Genomic DNA, 21,382 nt, shown 5'->3' on the forward strand with positions numbered 1-21,382 from the left:
TAGGGTAATGCAAGCAACCACTTCTGAAATGACTGAAAAATTGTAATTGGTATTAATAACAAATGAGGGAATTTTGTTCATCAGAAAATCTACAAGATGCAAAGAAACTGTTGTGAGAAGGGAATGCTGCCCATTAAAATGGGGTATTAAAGGAAAACACACAAAATAAAACAACAATATTTTCTACTGTAGAATTTGAGCTGCTTGTTTTCTGCTCCCTTTTTACTTAGCGAAGAAGTAGGATAAATTTCTTTCTGAGCCTCACTACCCTCACAGGTAAAACAGATAAGTAACCAGAGTTAACACTTGATGTCGTAGCTGTTCAAGGATGTCTGCAGGTATGGCACAGCCACGCTGTAAGGACAATATTACATATCTAGGAGAGAGGGATATGGTTACCAAGCCCCACACTAACTAACCCTGGGGCCAGCTCCTGAGAATCTATGCTTCCCTTCTCTTTCTTCATGATTCCAAGCTAACCAATCATTATCCAGAGATGCAGAAAGCTAGCAAACCTATGATCCCATGATTGTTACAGGATGGTAGTACCCCACTGCCCTGAAGTGAGGAAAAGGGTTCTTCTGTCATTATCATGTTTGTGTTAGATAGAACCATGAGACTAGCAATCGATCACTGTTTCAATGCGAAACATTGACTGATTTCTCTGATGTCAACCACAAGCCTGAGTTCCTTATCTTGATCTTATTTAAGGCTCACAGCAAATCTGTTTTATTTTTTAAGACTATTGTGGCTCCTACATTACATGGAGAAACTGGGGCACAACAAGTACAGTAATCTAAGTAGGTCAGATAATAAGGTGACTAAGCTTTGGATTTGGAAGACTTGGTATACAGGGAAGTGGCATTGGGGTCTGAAGGAAAGATCAAGAAAGGAGAAGTTGGCAGAAGCCACTCCATTCAAGGTGTCAGTATGCCAGCCAGGGACATGACGTAGCATAAGGAGCATGGGAGACAAGAACCTGCAGTGAATGCCCTAGAAGAACCAAGAGGTGAGCATGCAGGTCCAGTACTGTGAATACATGTGGTTAAGAGGGAGAGTGGACACAGGGCCCAGACCTCTGGCGTACACTGGCCTACACACCCTGTCTGCTCAGAACCTGCTTTAAAAACACGTGTACTCTAAATAACAATAGCACAGCTTGTAGATGGGGCAGGTTGAGGCTTGAGGGGATTGGAGGAGGCAGTGCACCTGCCCTGACAGAAAATCAGTTATGCTTAAAGAGACATATGCCCTTCCCTTTGTGATACAGACAATTGGAATAGTGGGTACATGTTACCAAGATTCAACAATTGCCAGACAACCTAGCAGGACAGACTGGATCTAAGAGACAATGGGTGGGAGGGATTCCACCTGGATCAGGACTGCTCAGTTCTGTTATCCAGGCCTCTTTAACTCTAAGCTTCAAGTCACTAACTCAAAGGCAGGCTTGAGGACCACTGATTCCTTTTGTTTCTCTTCCTATCATGGCCACATGAAGTAGATCCTCGTTCTCTGGTTTTCACAGTTATGACTCTCTTTAACAAGCACACTGTGGACTGAGTGTTTAGCCTTCATTGCCTGTTGGGGTCTGCTGGGGCCCAGACTAAAATCTCTAGCAACAGAAATAATTATCCTGGGTTAAAGACGGAAGCAGCTACAAGGAGATGACTATGAGCCCAGGATGCTGAGGCCTCTGCAAGGACAGAAGGCAGAAGGGGCTGAGGCCGAAGAGCCCATCGGGTTAAGAAAGCCGGAACACAGTACAAGCTCCTAAGGGAAGCCCTGCACCACACCCATGTCTGCTCACATGCTGTAAAGAGCAGCTCTTTCTCCACTCCTCCTTCTGCCTTACCAAGGAGCCTTTCTGTGCTTGTCAAAGTGTAATTAAGACACTTCAAATTTCAAACTGACCTGCTGGTCTAACAGCTCACCACCGAGGAGGTGTACTGAATCAGGAGGGCTGAGTATTGCCAATATTTTGAGAAGTTATCTATGCAGATTCCATTTACCAATGTTCTGAACACCACCTTTATGTGAAAACAATATCTGTATTGTTTTGACTACAAAGCATGGTTTTAAGTGATAGACATCTTGAGTTTCTCCAGAAGGGTGCTACAAACATAAACAGCCTCAGCAGCAACTCAATGAGCACCATGCTCCTTCCTGCCCCTCTGTGAGCACCATGCTCCTTCCTGCTCTTGTATCATTTATTGTGCTGTTTGTGGCGTGCTGGCCTTGTGGATTGTCTCCCATTTGCTGCAGAAGCTGTACTGAGTCATTTGCTACCTTGGTGAGGGATTTTTTTTCCTGTTTTTATATTTATGAATTTGTCCCCCTGGGAAACATCAAGGTCAATTTCTGCCATTAGTTTCAAAATGCAGAAGGTTTAACTGTAGGTGATGTTGATCGTGCAGGCAGACAAATATAGATTTGAGTCTTAGATATGAATTTAAAACTGAAAACACTGGGATGGGAACATGAAGTGTTGTGAAGTAAACAAGAGAGAATGAAAGTCATGAAGGGAAAGTAAAACGAAATATGAATACCTGTTCTTCATTCCCACTGTCCCTTCTGTGAGATGACACGACACGACCGTGAGATGCTGTGAGATGGCATGATTATTCTGGGTTAATTAGAAGAGTCTAGAATGAAAATAGAAAGGTAGTAGATAGTGGCTAACAGATTAAGTTTTCAATTTCAGGGTCTTAGCTTAGTCCATTGGTTCCCAACCTTCCTGATACTATGACCCTTTAATATACTTTCTCATGTTGCGGTGACCCTCAAACCCTAAAATTATTCCATTGCTACTCCATAACTGAAATGTTGCCACTGTAGGAATCATAATGTAAATATTTTTGGAGATAGAGGTTTGTCAAAGGGGTCATGACCCACAGGTTGAGAACAACTGGTTTATTTATTTTGGTTTTCTGAGGATATACTGGGTTGGTTGGTTGGTTGGTTGGTTGGTTGGTTGGTTGGTTGGTTGGTTGATTGGTTGGTTTGGTTTCAAGCTAGTGCTGCAGCTCATAGTTCAGGCTGGCCCTGTACCTGCCATTCTTCTAAAGTAACTGGGATTACAGATATGGGATATCATTTATTTCTATTTCTAAAGAAAGTAAATAGCAATTCTAACTTCAAGGGAAGGCTTCAGACCACAGACAACTTACTAAGATCCTTTTTTGGCTGTTGGCTGATAGCTCTGGAACTTTTAACAATGTTCCCTGCACACAAGGAGGAAGGACAGGAGGTAAACAGAATACCAGTGCACGGTATTCATCAGCTACCCTGCTACTGTGGTGGAAACATGTGGAGAAAAATAGCCTTCAAGTTAGACATCGCCGTCAGTAACAACTAAAGGTCACCTTTGATGCAAGTGTATATGAACTTAAGTACTGTGAGACAGCTTGAATGCTAACTTGGAAACCAGAAGGAAAGGGGGTGCTCTGAGTGGTCACAAGAGAGCCATGCCATAACAGTAAGGGCCAGATAGACATTACAAACATTCAAGGCTCTCAAGATTTAATGCCCAGGCATCCTTTTCTAGAGAATGTTATCCATAAAAACAAGGGAATAAATCAAGAGCTAAATTAAGGAAGCAGGGGCTCCAACAAAAGATCTGGGAAGGGAAATCCCTGGAGACAGACCAGTTCAGATTATGGAAAGGGGGCCATGGGTGGAAAGTCACTAGGAAAAGGGGAAATCAGTGGCCTCTCCAGCCAAATACAAACAAGTTTCAGATGTAAAAATTTTAAGGGAGAACTATTGTCCTTTTCTTTCACTCTTACCGTGTGTGTGTGTGTGTGTGTGTGTGTGTGTGTGTGTGTGTGTGTGTGTTAGTTAGATTTATTTTATGTGTATAAGCCTTTTGCCCTCAGGTATGTCTTGTGCCTGTTGAGGTCAAATGAAGGCATAGGGTCCCCTGGAACTGGAATTATAAATAGTTGTTAGCCCCTATTCTTCCATACATAATAAATAAATCTAATTTTAATCTTCTATCATCTATCTACCATCTATCAATCAACAATCTATTACCAATTTATGTAGTATCTATGGGTTTAGATGGTATGATGGTAGGGTGCTAAAGACTGAGCTAGTGTCCTTACAAGAAATACAACGGAGCTCTTGTTCTCTAACTATCTCCTTCTGACTAGCCCTCATCTGCTTACCAGGATTAGCAAGAGGGAGCTATCCACATCCAGGGAACAAGCCCCAGAAGACACTAGACTGCCTGACATGTTTCCTGAACTGAGCCTTCAAGCCTCCAGCTATGTGGGAAAATAAAGTTTTGGTGTTGAAGTCACCTGGTGCTTAGTATGTGCTCACCACAGCCATAGCTGGCTGGGACAGAATTTACTGAGCAGTTTCTATATGCCCACATTGGTCTAAATGCCAAGGGTGCAAAAACAAAAATCAAAACAAAACAAACAAACAAAAAATCCCCAAAAACAAGTTCCTTGTTTGTTTTTTGGAATCATATTGTAGCTTGGGCAACTGATACATAGCCAAACTTTTCAATACAAATTAACCAATGCTTCAATAGACCAAAAACATGGAGCACCACATGTCCAGAGGAAGAGATCTTCCGATCTCTTCTCACCAAGACTGTTTAATCACTTGCGATTGCAGAATTTGGAGACCCTAGGGTTTCCTTGTGAGCTTGGGTGTTTTCCTGTCCTTTAATGGAATCATTGCACCTACTCATGGGGCAATCAAACCCTTCCAGCCTTTTACTTCTAAGTTTTGTCATCTAGTTTTGATGTTAAAATTGGTTATAAATGTCAATAAAAAGGTAGATGTGACAAGGGTCGGTCTGATGCTTGAAGCAAAAGAGAAAAACAAACAAAAACAACTAGACGTGGCTTTGTTCTATTCATATGATAAAAATATGTACAGAAATCACAAGCAAATAGAAATAAGTCTAACTCCAGCCCAGTGCTTTTCAGATGATAGCAGATGAGGAAACACATAATAGCAGATGAGGAAACACATAGCCACCATGATAAAAGGCATTGCCTTGAAGTGAGCTTCTTGTACACTGTTGATGAGTTCTAGAATGGTTTATTGATCCCCCTCACTATAGAACTTTTTTTTAACTTTAAATGGGCTTTATTGCATAGACACAAAAAAGAAAAAAAATTCTTGTATTAATATCCTACATGTTCATTCTTTTTTAAATTTTTTATTAGCTATATGTCTTTACTTGCATTTCAAATGTTATTCCCCTTTCCGGTTTCCTGTCCATAAGCCCCCATTCCTTCCCCTCCCCCTCCCCCATATGGGTATTCCCCCTATACATCCATCCCCCCATATTCCCATGCACTGGGGGGGTGGGGTCTAACCTTGGCAGGACCAAGGGCTTTCCCTTCCCCTGGTGTCCCAACAAGGCTATTCTCTGCTACATATGCAGTTGGAGCCCTAGGTCAGTCAATGTCTTTCGGTGGTGGTTTAGTCCCTGGAAACTCTGGTTGTTGGCATTGTTGTTTCTTAGCGGGTTGCAAGTTCCTTCAACTCTTTCAATACTTCTTCTAATTCCACCCAAGGGGGTCCTATTCTCACTTCGGTGGTTTGCTGCTAGCACTGACCTCTGTATTGGACATGCTCTGGATGTGTCTCTCAGGAGAGATCTATATCCGGTCCCTTTCAGCATGCATTTTCTAGCTTCGTCAATCTTTTCTAGTTTTGGTGGCTATATATATATGGGCCACATGTGGGTCAGGCTCTGAATGGCCATTCCCTGAGTTGCTGCTCTAAACTTTGCTTCCATATCCCCTCCTATGGATATTTTCTCCCTTTTAAGAAAGAGTGGGAGCATCCGCATTTTGGTCATCTTTCTTATTGAGCTTCCTGTGGTCTGTGGATTGCATCTTGGGTAATTCGAGCTTTTTGGCTAATATCCACTTATCAGTGAGTGCATACCAAGTGTGTTTTTCTGTGACTGAGTAACCTCACTCAGGATGGTATTTTCTAGTTCATTCCATTTGCCTCTGAATTTCATGAAGTCATTGTTTTTGATGGCTGAGTAATATTCCATTGTGAAGATGTACCACAGCTTTTGAATCCATTCCTCTGTTGAAGGGCATCTGGGTTCTTTCCAGCTTCTGTCTGCTATGAACATAGTGGAGTATGTGTCTTTGTTATATGTTGGGGCATCTTTTGGGTATATGCCCAAGAGAGGTATAGCTGGGTCCTAAGGTAATACGATGTCCAATTTTCTGAGGAACCTCCAGACTGATTTCCAGAGTTGTTATACCAGTTTGCAATCACACCAACAATGGAGGAGTGTTCCTCTTTCTCCACATCCTCACCAGCATCTGCTGTCACCTGAGTTTTTATCTTAGCCATTCTGACTGCTGTGAGGTGGGATCTCAGGGTTGTTTTGATTTGCATTTCCCTGATGACTAAGGATGTTGAACATTTCTTTAGGTGCTTTTTGGCTATTCAATAATCCTCAGCTGAGAATGTTTTGTTTAGCTCTGTACCCCATTTTTAATAGGGTTATTTGGCTCTCTGGAGTCTAACTTCTTGAGTTCTTTGTATATTTTGGATATTAGACCTCTATCAGATGTAGGATTGGTAAAGATCTTGTCCCAATCTGTTGGTTGCTGTTTTGTCCTAATGACAGTGTCCTTTGCTTTACAAAAGCTTTGCAGTTTTTTGAGGTCCCATTTGTCGATTCTTGATCTTAGAGCATGAGACATTGGTGTTTTTTTTTTAAAATATTTATTTACTATATTTATGTATACACCATATAGCTTTCTGCCTGCATGTATGCCTGCAGGCCAGAAGAGGGCATCAGATCCCATTACAGATGGTTGTGAGCCACCATGTGGTTGCTGGGAGTTGAACTCAGGACCTCTGGAAGAGCAGTCAGTGCTCTTAACCACTGAGCCATCTCTCCAGCCTCCGAGACATTGATGTTTTATTCAGGAAATTTTCCCCGGTGCCCATGTGTTCAGGACTCTTCCCAACGTTTTCTTCTATTAGTTTGAGTGTATCTGGTTTGATGTGAAGGTCCTTGATTCACTTGGACTTAAGCTCTTTGTACATGATGATAAGCATGGATTAATTTGCATTCTTCTACATGCTGACCTCCAGTTGAACCAGCATCATTTGTTGAAAATGCTTTCTTCCTTCCATTAGATGGTTTTAGCTCCTTTGTCAAAGATCCAGTGACTATAGGTGTGTGGGTTTACTTCTGGGTCTTCAATTCCGTCCCACTGATCTATCTGCCTGTCTCTGTACCAATACCATACAGTTTTTATGACTATTGCTCTGTAATACTGCTTGAGGTCAGGGATGGTGATTACCCCAGAAGTCCTTTTATTTTTGAGGATAGTTTTTGCTGTCAGGGTGTTTTTTGTTATTCCAAATGAATTTGCAAATTGCTCTTTCTATCTCTATAAAGAATTGAGTAGGAATGTTGATGGGGATCGCATTGAATCTGTAGATTGCTTTGGGCAAAATGGTCATCCATGAGCATGGAAGATCTTTCCATCTTCTGAGCTCTTCCTCAATTTCTTTCTTCAGAGACTTGAAGTTCTTTTCATACAGATCTTTCATTTGCTTGGTTAAAGTCACACTGAGGTATTTTATATTATTTGGAACTATTATGAAGGGTGTCATTTCCCTAATTTCTTTCTCGGCTTGTTTCTCTTTTGTGTAGAGGAAGGCTACTGATTTATTTGAGTTAATTTTATACCCAGCCACTTTGCTGAAGGTGTTTATCAGGTTTAGTAGTTCTCTGGTGGAACTTTTGGGGTCACTTAAGTACACTATCATATCAGCTGCAAATAGTGATATTTTGATTTCTTCCCTTCCAATTTGTATCCCTTTGATCTCCTTTCGCTGTCTGATTGCTCTGGCTAGGACTTCAAGTACTATATTGAATAAGTAGGGAGAGAGTGGGCAGCCTTGTCTAGTCCCTGATTTTAGTGGGATTGCTTCAAGTTTCTCTCCATTTAGTTAGTTTTCATGTCTTCAGGAAAGATCTCAGCTCTCTTGAAATCACAACAAATCAGCCTGGCTATGCTGCATGATAGCTCCATTTACTCTTAGTATATAAACATTGGCTTAGTAATAATATAAAACAAATGAGCTAGGGGGCCCATTCATAAGCAAACTATTTGGGTGAGAGGAAATGCCAGTGCAAAATCAGTTTGTCTGCAAAGCAAAAATTTTAAAACGGAGGCATAAAATGCTTTATATCTATATATCCAAGAAATACTTTAGATATTGAAAATAACTTAGCTAACTGACTGTATGGAAAATTCAAGAATTCTTCCAAATTTGTTAGCCATAATTACTAAGTTATTTGATGGTTAGATGAGTAGCAGTGCTCAAAATATATAGCAGAATGGCAGAATGGCAGAATCTAGCAAGACTGGTACAGTAGAGAAACTACAGCCAGTCAGACCCAATGTCCGCTGTCAGGTATGCTTCAACTGTTCTTAGAGAGACTCACTGATGACCAAGTGGACGAACCTTGCCTCCTCTCCTCTCCTCTCCTCTCCTCTCCTCTCCTCTCCTCTCCTCTCCTCTCCTCTCCTCTCCTCTCCTTTCCCCTCCCCTCCCTCCCCTCTTCTCTCTTCCCTTTCCTTCCCTTCCTTTCCCTTCTTTCCTCTTCCCTCCCCTCCTCTCCACTCTCCTCCTCTCCACTCCCCTCCCCTTCCCTTTCCTCCCTTCCCCTTCCTACCCTCTTCATTTTCTCTCTGTTTTAAACCATTCTCTTCAAAATGGATCTTCCAGATCTTTTGTTGTAACTTCAACCTTTCCCTATGATTGAAAGCTATACCAACCCAACCAACCATAAAAAATCTCCATTTTTAACTACAAAGATTTTAAGAGAGAAAAGATTTTTAAAATGAAAACTTTCCACATGCATACCCTCTAATCCTTTCACAGAGGTTATGTAGAATTTTGCTAGCGTTGCATTGTGGAAAACATGGCAGAGTAAGAAAACAGAGAGAAGGAACAGCTGTGCAAGCCCTATCTGTGGCAAAACCAAGAGAACAGGAATAGTTTTACAGAGCAGCTGAATAGAAAAGGAAGTAAAAATCATGTTTCCAGGAGAGACTGGTTATGGACCTAAAAGAAAAATCAAAACAGTGTTCTCCAGTGTTTGGGCCTTGGAGGGATAAGAGTCTATAGTCTCTTATTCGAGTTTGCAAGAACAAATACTCTTGGTAGCTTCAGGAAGTGCACATTTAAGACTGAAAAAGAAAAGCTGGAGATGTGACTCAGTGATAGAGCATTTGCCTGGCATGCACAGGTTCAGTCTGTAGCACGTGCGCTACACACACACACACACACACACACACACACACACACCACAAAGACTGAAAGGAATCATACAAATAAGCCACTTCTGCAGAAATAATCCGTTAATGAGATTAGGCAGCTGAATAATTAGTTGAGTTACAAAGAGTAGTAGGGATTCAATAACTCATCACATGTACACACAACCCTAAATATTAAGAAAATTCCTGGAGTTGGGGATTTAGCTCGGTGGTACAGCACTTGCTTAGCAAGTTCAAGTCCCTGGGTTTGGTCCTTAGCTCCAAAGGAAAAACAAGATAAAAAAATTCCTATTCTGAAACACAGCATTGATCCCCTTCCACACAACTCTCTTACAATTTCTGTTCCCTTCACTCTCCCACACAAAACTGACTACCTTAAGGATGCCACAAGGAGGTAGAGAAAGATTGCAGTGTAAATTTAAAGTGATGTGCAAGGTACTTACATCTCTAACAAATGAGCATTCTGACCCCACCCCATCACTGTGAATTTTAAATCTTCAGGTCAAAGATTTCTCACAGTCAATAGCCCGAAGCAGAAACATAAGGATCAAGAGACGTTGTGGTAGGACGGTAGGAAACGAAACAGATGTCAATTTTCATTTGAGTGGATATTGCCATTACTTCTTTGTAAATGGTCGCTCTGCCCCTTCTGCTTATTGATAGGAAGAGGAGATAAAAATTGTGTAGGGAGCTTTATGGTAAAAGAGACTGAAATAGTTTTTCCTGTTAACTGAAGTCCAGAAACATTCTTGGGCCCAGGTTGGTAGCTTCATACTTACGGAGACCAGAGATGCCAGGAGGACAGGATGACTTTTTCATGTCTTTCTTCCTTCCTTGGGAACCTCGCTCCTGGGAACCATAGTGAAGGCCTGGACACCGACAGTAGGAACTGGACAGACCAGCTCATGGTGACTCCATTTCTTCATCAGGTAAAGCTTTGTCAAGTCTAAGACAGTCATCCTTTAATGATACCCAGGTCCGAGACCCCTCTTATGTACTGGAGCTCTGTCTTTCTTCTTTCTTTTAAGATCTTTACAATAAGATACTTCTTCCTAAAACTCGCCCACTGTGTTCCGTGAATTTCATTCTTCAAATCCAGGAGACAGGTATCCAAAAGCCACTCACTCAGGTTAGCATTGATTTAGTCAGATTGCTGGGAGCTTAGCTCTCCCACATCCAAGTTAAGTCCACCAAGAGCCAAGAAAGACTGTGGTTCTCAAAAATACCCCAGCATTCTCCTATCAGTCCTGTTCATTCAGAACATGCGCACAAAGATATTTCACAGGCCGCTCTGGCTCCCTTCACCGCTTACTTCAAATGCCTTGCTTTTGCCATCCATTCTCTGGTGTCCTTGAGTATTTGATAGTGCACATGGTATTACCTGTTCATAGTTTCACATTTTAAAATCAGCGACCATGAGTGTGGACACTTTAATTGCCCTCTGCATGAGAGTATCTTTGCTGGGGGATTTAGCTCAGTAGTAGAGCGCTTGCCTAGGAAGCGCAAGGCCCTGGGTTCGATCCCCAGCTCCGAAAAAAAAGAACAACAACAAAAAAAAAAAGAGAGAGAGAGAGTATCTTTGCTGACAGAAGTAACTAACTTGGTAGGGACAAAGAGAATGAAGATGTAAGAGAAAAGAACAACAAAGGAAAAACTGTTCGGTAAATGGAACTTTGAGACTTATTTTAGACCAGGTATCCTTTAATTATTTATAGCAAAATCTTCAGAAAGCAACACATAAAAACATCAGTGACAATAACAGCTAACATGTAATGTTGCCAGACACCATTCAGTACTGAGTGCACATCTATTCCCTTAACTTTCACAGTATCCCTGCATATTCTCTCTCTGTCTTTCTCTGTCTCTCTCTGTCTCTGTGTCTGTCTCTCTCTGTCTCTCCCTGTGTCTCTCTGTGTCTCTGTCTCTGTCTCTTTGTCTGTCTCTGTCTGTGTCTGTATCTCTCTGTCTCTCTGTCTCTCTGTCTCTCTGTCTCTCTGTCTCTCTCTCTCTCTGTGTGTGTGTGTGTGTGTGTGTGTGTGTGTGTGTTGACTATCTGAAGAGTTAATCTGAATTTCCTTTTGGCTTATGCTTCACAGCATTTCTATCAAATGGAGACTTGTGGATAAGGCAGATGACAAAGCCATCTGGCCACACTCTATATAAGCCAAGCTTCTGACCAGAGGTTTCCAAGACATCATCATCACTTCCTATCTCTGGAATAGCCCCAGAAGCACAGGTCCTGCTCAGGTCACAAGATGATGATGATGATGATGACGACGACGACGACATTGATGATGACTACAATGATGATAACAGCAGAGGCAGCCAGGGGTGGCCCAAACAGGAGCACACATCAACATTCAAAAACAATTTTCCCAATGGTGGGATTTCCTGCTTCAAAGGGTTCACATTCCTGAGTATTCACAGAGAGAACTGAAATAAAGTTTTACCGAGGGCCATCTGAAGGGAACGGGGTAGAGGCAGAAAGTAAGATTTTCAGTCTGTATGGTTTTTAGAAGGGCCGTTGTGTGGGGAGAAAAGACTGGATGTAGCTGGCACTTGGAGAAGAGTCCACATGAATGTACTTTCTCTCCAGTTCCCTCCTACACACTAGGAACTCCGCAGGAAGCTTACCTCCTGACTAGTACTCTCATCTTTAAATCAATATATGCACATGGATGAATGACCTTCAGTAAATATATTTTAAAGTGTAGAGCGGGGAAGTAAATCAGGCGTTTGCTATACATCTTACTGTGTGTCTTAATGCCTCTGTACCCTAAAGCAAAATTACTTGGGGGTTTCTCTTCTGTAAGATGGGCTAATCCTTGTAGCTTGCTGTGAGCATTGCATGCACACATAGAGGCACACCACTTGACAGAGAATCCAGTTAGACGCTAAAGCATTTGGTTAAATGATCTGCTAACATCAGTTCCTCCCACATCTGCCAATCCAATTAACCTCATCCTCTTGGCAGACGGCGAGAGAGTACTGTGCTGAGATCAAGCTGACCACCTTGCCTGGAACGAGGCCCGAGTGCAGTAATCACCCACACACTTTTGCTTGCTCTGCTCCCTTCACCTCTGACCCAGTCTACTCACTCCGGTTCACAGCGTGGTGAGCCAATATCACAAAGAAAAGGCACATTTCCTACCTTTGAAAAGAATGGGCAGAGACCCAACAGACTTGTGGTGCCTGCCATTTCCCATCTGTAAATTTCTCAGAATACTTTCCAGTAAACGATCTGATAGGGTTCGCATCATGATGAATAACGTTAAGTGCCTTCTTAATAAGATGGTTTCTTAAGGGCTGCAGCAGGTAAACTCTGGATTCAACCAATCTTCTCTATGTGCCTGCATCCTAGAATCTCACAGGCGTTATAGAAATTCATTAACTAGTAAACGCTTCTGCTTGATTCCAACAAAGAGTGGATAGTATTGCCGTGGGTAAAGTCCAGTGTCACCTCCAGAATGTGGGGTCCTTGAGTCAGCAGGCTTCCACAGAATCGACCTGGTGGGGTGGGTCTTTCTGAGAGCCCTTTCAGAAGCCACTCTCACTTCCACTGTTGCACAGTTGAATGCTGCAGGCTCATTGTGAACGGATCATCTGCTCCCTCTCGTCCTAGTGGGATGGGGTCGTCTAAGCCCTGGACCTACTCCCTACTCCCCACCCACTCCAGGGGGCCCCACTATTGTGCAGAGCCACATGCCTTTTCCCAGTCCTCCTCATGCTTCTTCCGCTTCATGCCAGATGTATTTAAGCCGGCCTGGTTTGGGCTGCGGCAAACCTCTTTATCTGCCTTCTCATTCCTTCCTCTCCTTATTCATGCTGTTGCATAGGGCTGGACCAGCTTCCTGAAATCTCGTGGGATATGGGGGCTTTTTCCCCTGCAGCCGGGCCTCTGGGCCTAGTTGTTTTGGGTAACTAATTTCCTCCCTTCTTCTCACTGGAATACACAGAGCTTCCTTTGCTCAGTCCCCACCCCCTGCCCCTCGCACCCCTGAGAAGTTTGTCTGAGGCCTGGAACCTCCCTGTGCTCTTGAGCTTCCTGCTGTCACAATGCAGGATTTCCTGACTGGAGATGTATATGGCTGAGGCACAGTTAGGCTCTATCCTGACCACACCTCACCAGCATCCTCCTCCTCACTGTACAATATATCATATTTCTGTCCCTCGGTGATGAGCTCTGCCCTTCAGTCTTCACTTTGAAATATCGTTTCCTTCATTCCTCTAGGCTGAACAAACCACAAAGTCCGACATCGTCTACCTACCCCTAACCCTGCTTTGATTCGAGAAGCTTTTCTTTTTGTGTGCTTTGATCTTTAATTGGAATGATTTCTGTAAATAACGAGGGAAGAAAACATTGCATGAAGTTTAGTGGTGCTAAAATCTCCTCTTGTATTAATAAAACAGTGAATAATTAAAATATGAAAAGAGCCTAAGAGTATAGGCTCTTTTGTTCTGTAGGACCAGCTTAAGTGCTGCTGCATATCCTGACAACGCCCAGATGTTTCCTAGACTCTTAAGTCAATCTTTCCAACCTTACTGTTGGGCCAGAGCCTTGGAAGGGCCCCTTCAGTTACCTTCAGTGCTGCATGGCACCCATGCTCTCATCAAAGATACACGGCTCAGAGACTCCTCTGATGGCCATGCCAGAGTCACAGGCTGAAGCGGTTGCACTTGGTCACTAACAATGCCGCCAGCCCTCGGCCAGGCTTCTCTCCAATCCCAGCTTAGTCTGTGCAGTGCATCAAGTTCAGCTCACCCGTCCACCAGGTAACATTCACTCGGGAGTTCCTGCAAGTGAATGGGCCAGAGTTCTACATGTCGACATCGACTTTTGCTCTTAGGCACAGCCACAAACACCAGAGTGTCCTTGAGGGGAACTTATACACTGGGGGCTCCTGAGCCACCAGCTCCCCTCGACAGATGCCTGTGGGGTGGAGCCAATTCTGAGACCCCAGTTCTATCCTCTTAAGGAACTTAATTGGACAGCCCTCAACCTTCCCTCTTATCCTTGGGTCTTTACTAAGGGCCTTATCTTCATCCGAACAGGTTTCCTTAACTTTGAATTGAAGGGAGCAAGGGCTTGGGAATCTCCCTGTGGGGGTCCAGACATTGCCTGTGCAGATTATTCATTCCCTCTTGAGAGACTAACGCCTTCCACTAAAAAGCCTCCTCTTTCTAGAGTAGGAACTCCCTGTGAGCGCCCTGCTGCATCCCATACTCATGGCATCTGGTGCAGAGATAATCTTTGTATAAACCATTTGGATGGACCTGGTGCTCCTTGGTCATCTTGTCTTTCACGGTGGCATTGGGCTACTCTACCTCACTGTTGGATTTTCCTCCACCTTTATTGATAGAAGCGCCACAGACACACATAGCTCTTCTGTCTGTCTGTGGTCTCTGTCACAAATACCTGAGTATAAACGAACTTGCAGGAAGGAGGAGGGGCTTATTCTAGCTGGTATTTCCAGAGGCTTCCATGCGTGGTTCTGTAGCGTTCTTGCTCTGGGCGTTTGGTCACATCCCATAGCACACTATGATAGAAGCAGGTGACAAACAGAGGAAGCGGCCGAGGCCCCTAGACTCTCTCCAGAGGCACTCGGCTCCTTCTACTAGGCACAACTTAAAGGCTTATGGTTTCCAAGCACCACCATGTGGTAATTATGTCTTCAGCAGGCAAACAGGGAGATACTCAACGGCATCTCCTTAGCTTCTGCCCCTCTCGAAAGTTTGTCTTCAAACCAGTCCATCTCTAAACGTACCTAGAGTCTTAACCGTTCCAACACTGTCAAAAGTCTGAGTGCAAGGTCTCCTCGGGGAACAAAGAAAATCCTTAGCTCTTGGCCCCTGTAAAAAATTAATGGAGCAGGTTATGAACTTCCCCTACAACACAAATTAAACGTCTCCATTTCCAGAGGTGGGGAATAGAGGTGTAGACCAAAGAAAGTAAACACCGCCACAGAGGAAACACTGAAGAATATTGTTTCACATCCATCATGCTGAGTACAGGAAAGCAAGTAGTGAGCTCCAAAGGGCTTTGGAAGCACAGCCTTTGTGGACTTGCTGGGTACAGTCTCCCTGCGCATACCTCTGGGGGGTGGGGGTGGCTACAGCTTCCTCTGGCATCGTTCCATGATCCTGGTGTGTGTAAGTGCCTGAGGTCCGCCATGAAGCCTTGGCTTCACTCTCACATCTCCCTGTCAGAGCTACTTGCAGATTTTGCCCTGTGGTTCACTGGCAGCCCCGTGCCCCCCATACCTGTGCTTATAAAGTCGGCATCCCATGAACACTAGGAAGGGCTGTCAGTGGTTAGGGTTGCACCAGAGCCCCTAGACCACGTCTAGATGAGGTTCTGCATTCCTAACTAGAGGGAAGTGAATCGTAAAGAAGCAGTTCCGAAGGTTTCCTTGTGTGTGCAAGTCACCCAGAGACTGTCAAACTAAAATATTTTAAGTGGGTTTAATTTTTTTAGGCCTTTGAGAGCCTGTCATGGCTGTGTTCTGTGACACTAGCCTGGAATGTTACATGTCTTTCTTTTTGGGGTAAACTGTACCGTTTTCAGATCTTCCCCTTGGCTGCTTCCTTTTTGCTTTTTACTACCTCTCTGACTAAAAGCAGCTAGCATCAATGTGCATGTGTGGCCTGGATTTTCTACTATCCTGATTTTTTCTTTCCACCATGACATTCAGCCTTACCGAGCACTGACAGAATACGGTCAAGTTCTTTGCCAGTGTGTGCCAAGGAGGGTACACAAGGAGGGACTCTAGTGCGGTTTCCAGCAGGCCTCACTCCCACCCTCACTGTGTGGACTGGGCATGGCCATTACTGTCCACACTTCTCTCGGCACTTTCTATTTAATTCAGAGAAGCCAGCATAAAACACTCTTATCGCAGTGGTAAAACTCGAAACAGATGCGTGGTACAGGGAGCGAGAAACGAGAGCAGCAAAGGTAAGAGGGAACTAAAGGAGGAGAAGCCAGAACCCAAGTCAGCCGCTGAGAATCGACACCCTGGAGAGGCTGACGCTGTAGCTGTCACCTTTGCCTCTCTCGAGGGTTTGTCTTCACAGCTGGGCTTTTACTGGCTCAAAACGAACAGGGCCCCCTCCAAACTTAAACTGAACAAGCCTGAAGTTCAAGAAACAGATCTCAGGTCGTTAAAAGATTACAGAGTCCTGAAAATCTATCAGAAAAAAAAAAAAGAAATAGTATGGGAAGAAGTAAGCTAGGTCATAAGGAAGGTTTCAGAGGAGTCTGCTGGCCTAGTGACAAGGTGCCTGTACTGTCTGGCCAGCATCGAAGGGCCTGCTTCAGAAGACAGAGGGCCTCAGATGGTGCTTGGGGCTGGCTGACGAATGCTCTCTGCCTGCTACGGCTCTGCGGCTCTGCAGCTTACTGTATAATAAATAAAAATTTCACCTAAAAGTAAAAGTTCTCATAACTAACACTGAATCTAATACTCTAAAGTCCACCTTCGTGTGTACATTAATACTCATAAAATACTTACTCGGAAACCTAAATCTGAATAACTGAAACTACATTTTCCCTCCAAGGCAAAATGAGTGTCTTGAGGTTCATGGCATATGGTTTAGGTCACGTGTACAAGAAAGAGAAAGAGGACACAAAGGTGTGCAAAGCCATGGGGAATGAAAGTATGTTTTCAGTAGGGTGGACAGCTGTACAAGGAACACAGTGGGGCATCAGGAAAAGCTCCAGATGGGTTTGTGAGTGTGAGCCTGGAGGCACCAGATTTTCCCATGGCAGAACTCTGTGCAGTGGGCTAAGGGAGGAAACACTTTGGTCATTCTGGGTTAGAAGCTCTACATTGAAAACAGAAATCAGTGATTGTCACTGATTGTAATAAACAGGGCCTCCTCCAAACTTAAACCTAGCTGTGCCTAAAGCTCAGGAAACAGAGCTTGGATAATTACAAGGTTACAAAGTCCAAAAAAGCCCATAGGATGGGGAGAAAAGAAGACAGATCACAAGGAAGCTTTCAGAGGACCCTGCTGATCAAGCAACAGAGGCCTGTACTCTGACACAAAGCACTGAAGGGACCTGTTTTAAAAGACAGAGGGTTTCATCCATCCGGATGCCATCCTCTAGAGAGATCACCAGCTTAGGTCTCTGACCCATATTCATCTGGAGCCACACCTCCACCCTCAGACGGCTTCCCACGCCTAACATAAAATAAAAGAGCCTGTGTCTAATCCAGAAGGACTTGTGTCTCTTTCCATCTTCACGTATCTCCATGCTGTGCACCATGCAGGTCTGTGAGGGTGAGACAGAGAGCCTGGTGCTGGACAGATGGCGTCCATCTGTACTCCCCTGGCAGAGGTAGCAGAGGACTCTGAGTGAGTGGCACGGACCAGGAGCAGAGGACCCTCAGAGCAGCTCAGTATCAGTTCTCTGGGCTCCCACTGGAATGCTCGAGACTTAATGGCTTAACAGCATCCTAGGCTTTCTCTTGCCTGCGTCTTCAGAAGTTCCCAAAGGCTCCCAGCTCATATTGTCAGCTGTAGTCCCCACAATAACCGGGGATGAGCTCTCGGTCAGTCACCATTCCACCACAGGCAATGACGGAACGGATTTACTTTAAAGATGTCTAATTTGGATCTGGCTCATGGCTTCAGAGATTCGGTCAGTGGCTGATCATCATTGCTTTCTGTCCTGTGAGAAAGTCACCGACTATGGTGAGTGAATGAAAAAGGAAAAGAAAAAAGGAAAGGGAAGGGAAGGGAAGGGAAAGGAAGGGAAGAGAAAGGAAGGGAAGGGAAAGGAAGGGAAGGGAAGGGAAAGGAAGGAAAGGACAGGACACGACTGCTCCTGGGTATAGTGGAGGAGAAGGTTTATTATAGATAAGTAGGAGAGCATAGCCAGTGACAGACACATCTGGGAAGTACAGAGTGGTCATGACCCTGAACCATGTGGGGAGATGGGGAGGGGAAAGGAGGCGTGGGAGCCAAGTACAGCAGTCAGGAGGTAAGAAAGTGTACGAGACCTCAGTGCTGGCCAGGGTGTCACCACCACCTCAGTCTGCTGAGTACATCTGTCCACGTGACTCGGGAGAGTCCTATAAGCCGGTCCCTGGTCAAATCTGCTTGTACCAAGTCTCAGATGCAGACACATCTTGCCCAGAACTGAGTTTTGAGTGCTCTCAAAGGGCCTTTGTGGTGAGGGTCAGGAGGTACCAAAGTAGAGAAACGTCTGGATTTTGTAGGGAAGAGCCTCTTGAGGAAGGGCAGCGCAGCTCCTGGTCTGGAGAATTCAGGGCGGAAGGCAGGGTGTGCCAGTCATACCCTGTAATGGGTAGGCACTGAGCTGGGGAACCTAGAGGCCAGGTCTGGCTTGATATGCTAAACAGCCATCTCAGCTGCTCGTCCTGGGTTTGAAACTTAACAGTGGGGATGCGCACGCGGTATAGCTAGGCTCACCAGCACATGGTAGGTAAGAAGAGAAGAAAGAGGAAGGGGCCAGAGTCAGTGGTGTCTCCCCCATGTCCTGTGTGGTGCCTGGCTTTCCACTCAATTTAAAAGGCCCAATTTAAAAGGCCTACTTCATAAAAAGCTCCCTCACCACAAAGGCCTTTAGAGAGCACTCAAAACCCAGTTCTGCAGTTACCCACAAGCTATGTCTGCACCTGAGGCTCAGTGCGGGCAGATTGGGCCAGGGACCGGCTTATAGGACTCTCCTGAGTTACGTGGACAGATGCCCTCAGCCGACTGAGGTGGTGGTGACACCCTGGCCAGCACTGAAATCTCATACACTTTCTTGACATCAGCCCCCCTACCTGGAATGATCCATACTGTGTCTAGATTGAGTTGACCCTAGGTCTAGCCACACTACCTCATGCTTGCCTCCCTGCCCACACTTTCTTGAGCCCAAAGTTTGTAAGTACAGCTTTGGCTTTGTTTCTAATTTTTCCAAAATGGCTTCACCCAAAGTAACGGAAAACCCTCTTGGTAAAGCCAGAAGTCAGGCATATCTGTCAAACTTGTTTCACAACTGTATGTGACTACTCCCAGCTTACAAATGAAGCAAGCCAATAGACAAGTGATATTGGCATGTCCTGGGATTAAAAAATGCAACAGGTTCTAGGCTCTTGGCTGGTACAGGGCCACCTGCTTGGGTTGGAGACTTTTACAAGGAGGACCGTCTGGCTGAACTGGCCTATAGTCTAGGTTTTGTCCTGTTCTGATTACACACATGAAAGCTGCCAACTTCAGCATCTTTTAAAAACGGTAGTCACAGGTTGTCACCCTAGGAATTTAACAGGGAGAGAAGAAGAAAGTGAAAGAATTTTAAAACACTGTCTTCACTTACTACATTTCTTAAGTAACGTCATCAAACTGACCTTGTGGTAACCAGGATCTTGTCAAAGGCAATATTTAGTTCCATTCAAGAAGTAGGCATTTCTTAACAAAGGGTCTAAGATTGAATGATACAGCTTTGTCTCCACCTGCAGGAGTGAAAAGAATTATTTCTTGGCTGAAAAATACATAAAGCTCGGAAGACTGTCATTAAAAACAAGGTATAACCAGTCATTCTTATGATTTACTTATTCGTTTTCCTATAATAAATTATTGATCAAAAGAGGGTCAGTTAAAAGAAATATATAACTGGTGGCAATCATTGTGCTTCTTTTATAACTTAAAAAAAGATTTATTTATTAAAATGTATTTTATGTATATGGGTGTTTTCCTGCACGGATATCTGTGCACAAACGTGTGTAGTACCTGATAAGCCCATAAGAGGGCGCTGGATCTTCTGGAACTGAGCTGTAGATGGCTGTTAACATCTTTGTGGAAGCTGGGAACAGAACCCAGGTCCTCCGCAAAAGTAATATATACTCTTAGCTGCTGAGCCTTTGCACCAACTCCTTATGTTTAACTCTATACTTGAACTATATTGTATGTATAGAAAAGTCCAGTTGTCAAGTGACAATGGTGACAGCTGTGTAACTGCCACTCAGACTAAGACGTCACTTCAGAAGCTCTCCCAAGATCCATGCTTCCTTTTAACAAGGACCCAAACTCTTAGTTATTTACCAAACCATCAGTAATATCCCAGGAGAAAGAACGGTGGGTAGTAGATCAGAAACAGTAAGACATGTTTTTGTCCCTGTACCACCGTGACCCATGAGTTATCCCTGAAAGATAATCACCTGCTTCAGCTTCCGTGGGGTAAAGTGTCAGCCCTTGACCACGTATGGCTCCTTACTCTATGGTTACTTCTATGGTTCCAGATACTCTCAGCTTGAATTTCTGCTCCAGTCTGGGTCTAGCTTCATCTTCACCTACACGAGGTTGTTCCATAAGACTCATCCACACGGAAACTAAATCTCGATGTTTTCCTCCCTAGATATATTCCTTAAGGATTTCTCATGGAACTGTGGCTCACTGTGTTTAGGAAGGAATCTTGTCTGACCACGTCGAGAACGAGGTACCCACAGGTTCCCACCATCTTCTGGGTGGGAACCAACGTTCAGCACCCACGTCAGGTCCGTCAAGTCCGTTGGGTCCGTCGGGTCCGTCGGGTCCCTTAGGTCCGTCAGGTCCGTCAAGTCTGTCAAGTCCGTCAAGTCCGCGGTTGGAGTTTCTGCATCTACTTTAGGTCGCCCGGAGCTTCTGTGCCCAGAGCTTGAGACTTGTTTCAGTGACTTTCTTGGGTTTCATTTTCTTTCAGACAAAATACTACAGTTAGGCCCTTCTCTATCTAGAAGGAGAAACTGACAGAGTTCTCTGCCTCTTGAGAAGGCAGTTTCTCACCACACAAAGCCCCTGCCAGTTCTTACACTTTTCTGTAATGGATAGCTGATCCCCCCACCCCCGCCCCCATCACCTGACACAGGGAGTTGCTAGACCACAGAGTGTATTTCCGGGCCTCGCTGTAGAACCAATTAAAGCTCCCATCTGCACTGGTCCATCCGGACAGGACAACTTCGCCTGCTGAGGCTGTAAACCCAAAGAAAGGACAAGTGGGGAGGAAGAGGAAGCCAACTTCGCAACCCAGAAAATCGCAAGAGGCTCTGTTTTCTTTCCACTTGAAAACTTCTTATTAAAAATCACTTGTTAGACTTCTCTAA

At 44.4% G+C, this 21,382-nt stretch overlaps 1 long non-coding RNA gene across 4 annotated transcripts in view; it reads right to left on the minus strand.

Annotated features, from left to right (window-relative positions):
* Positions 1–21,156, minus strand: part of LOC102547111 (uncharacterized) — an 87,551-nt gene extending 66,395 nt beyond the window's left edge. The window contains exons 1-3 of one of the 4 annotated variants that reach the window (XR_015671646.1): positions 20,462–20,665; positions 19,652–19,756; positions 2,547–2,642 (exon numbers count right to left, since the gene is read on the minus strand). This is a non-coding gene — a long non-coding RNA (uncharacterized LOC102547111). Of the gene's footprint in view, positions 1–2,546; positions 2,643–19,651; positions 19,757–20,461 lie in introns of all 4 variants that reach the window. The other 3 variants (XR_015671645.1, XR_015671647.1, XR_015671648.1) reach the window with 3 other exon arrangements.
* Positions 21,157–21,382: the final 226 nt, after the last annotated feature.

The sequence above is a fragment of the Rattus norvegicus genome, chromosome 2 (genome assembly GCF_021556685.1).
Source record: "Rattus norvegicus strain SHRSP/BbbUtx chromosome 2, alternate assembly SHRSP_T2T, whole genome shotgun sequence".
NCBI classification, from domain to species: Eukaryota; Metazoa; Chordata; class Mammalia; order Rodentia; family Muridae; genus Rattus; species Rattus norvegicus.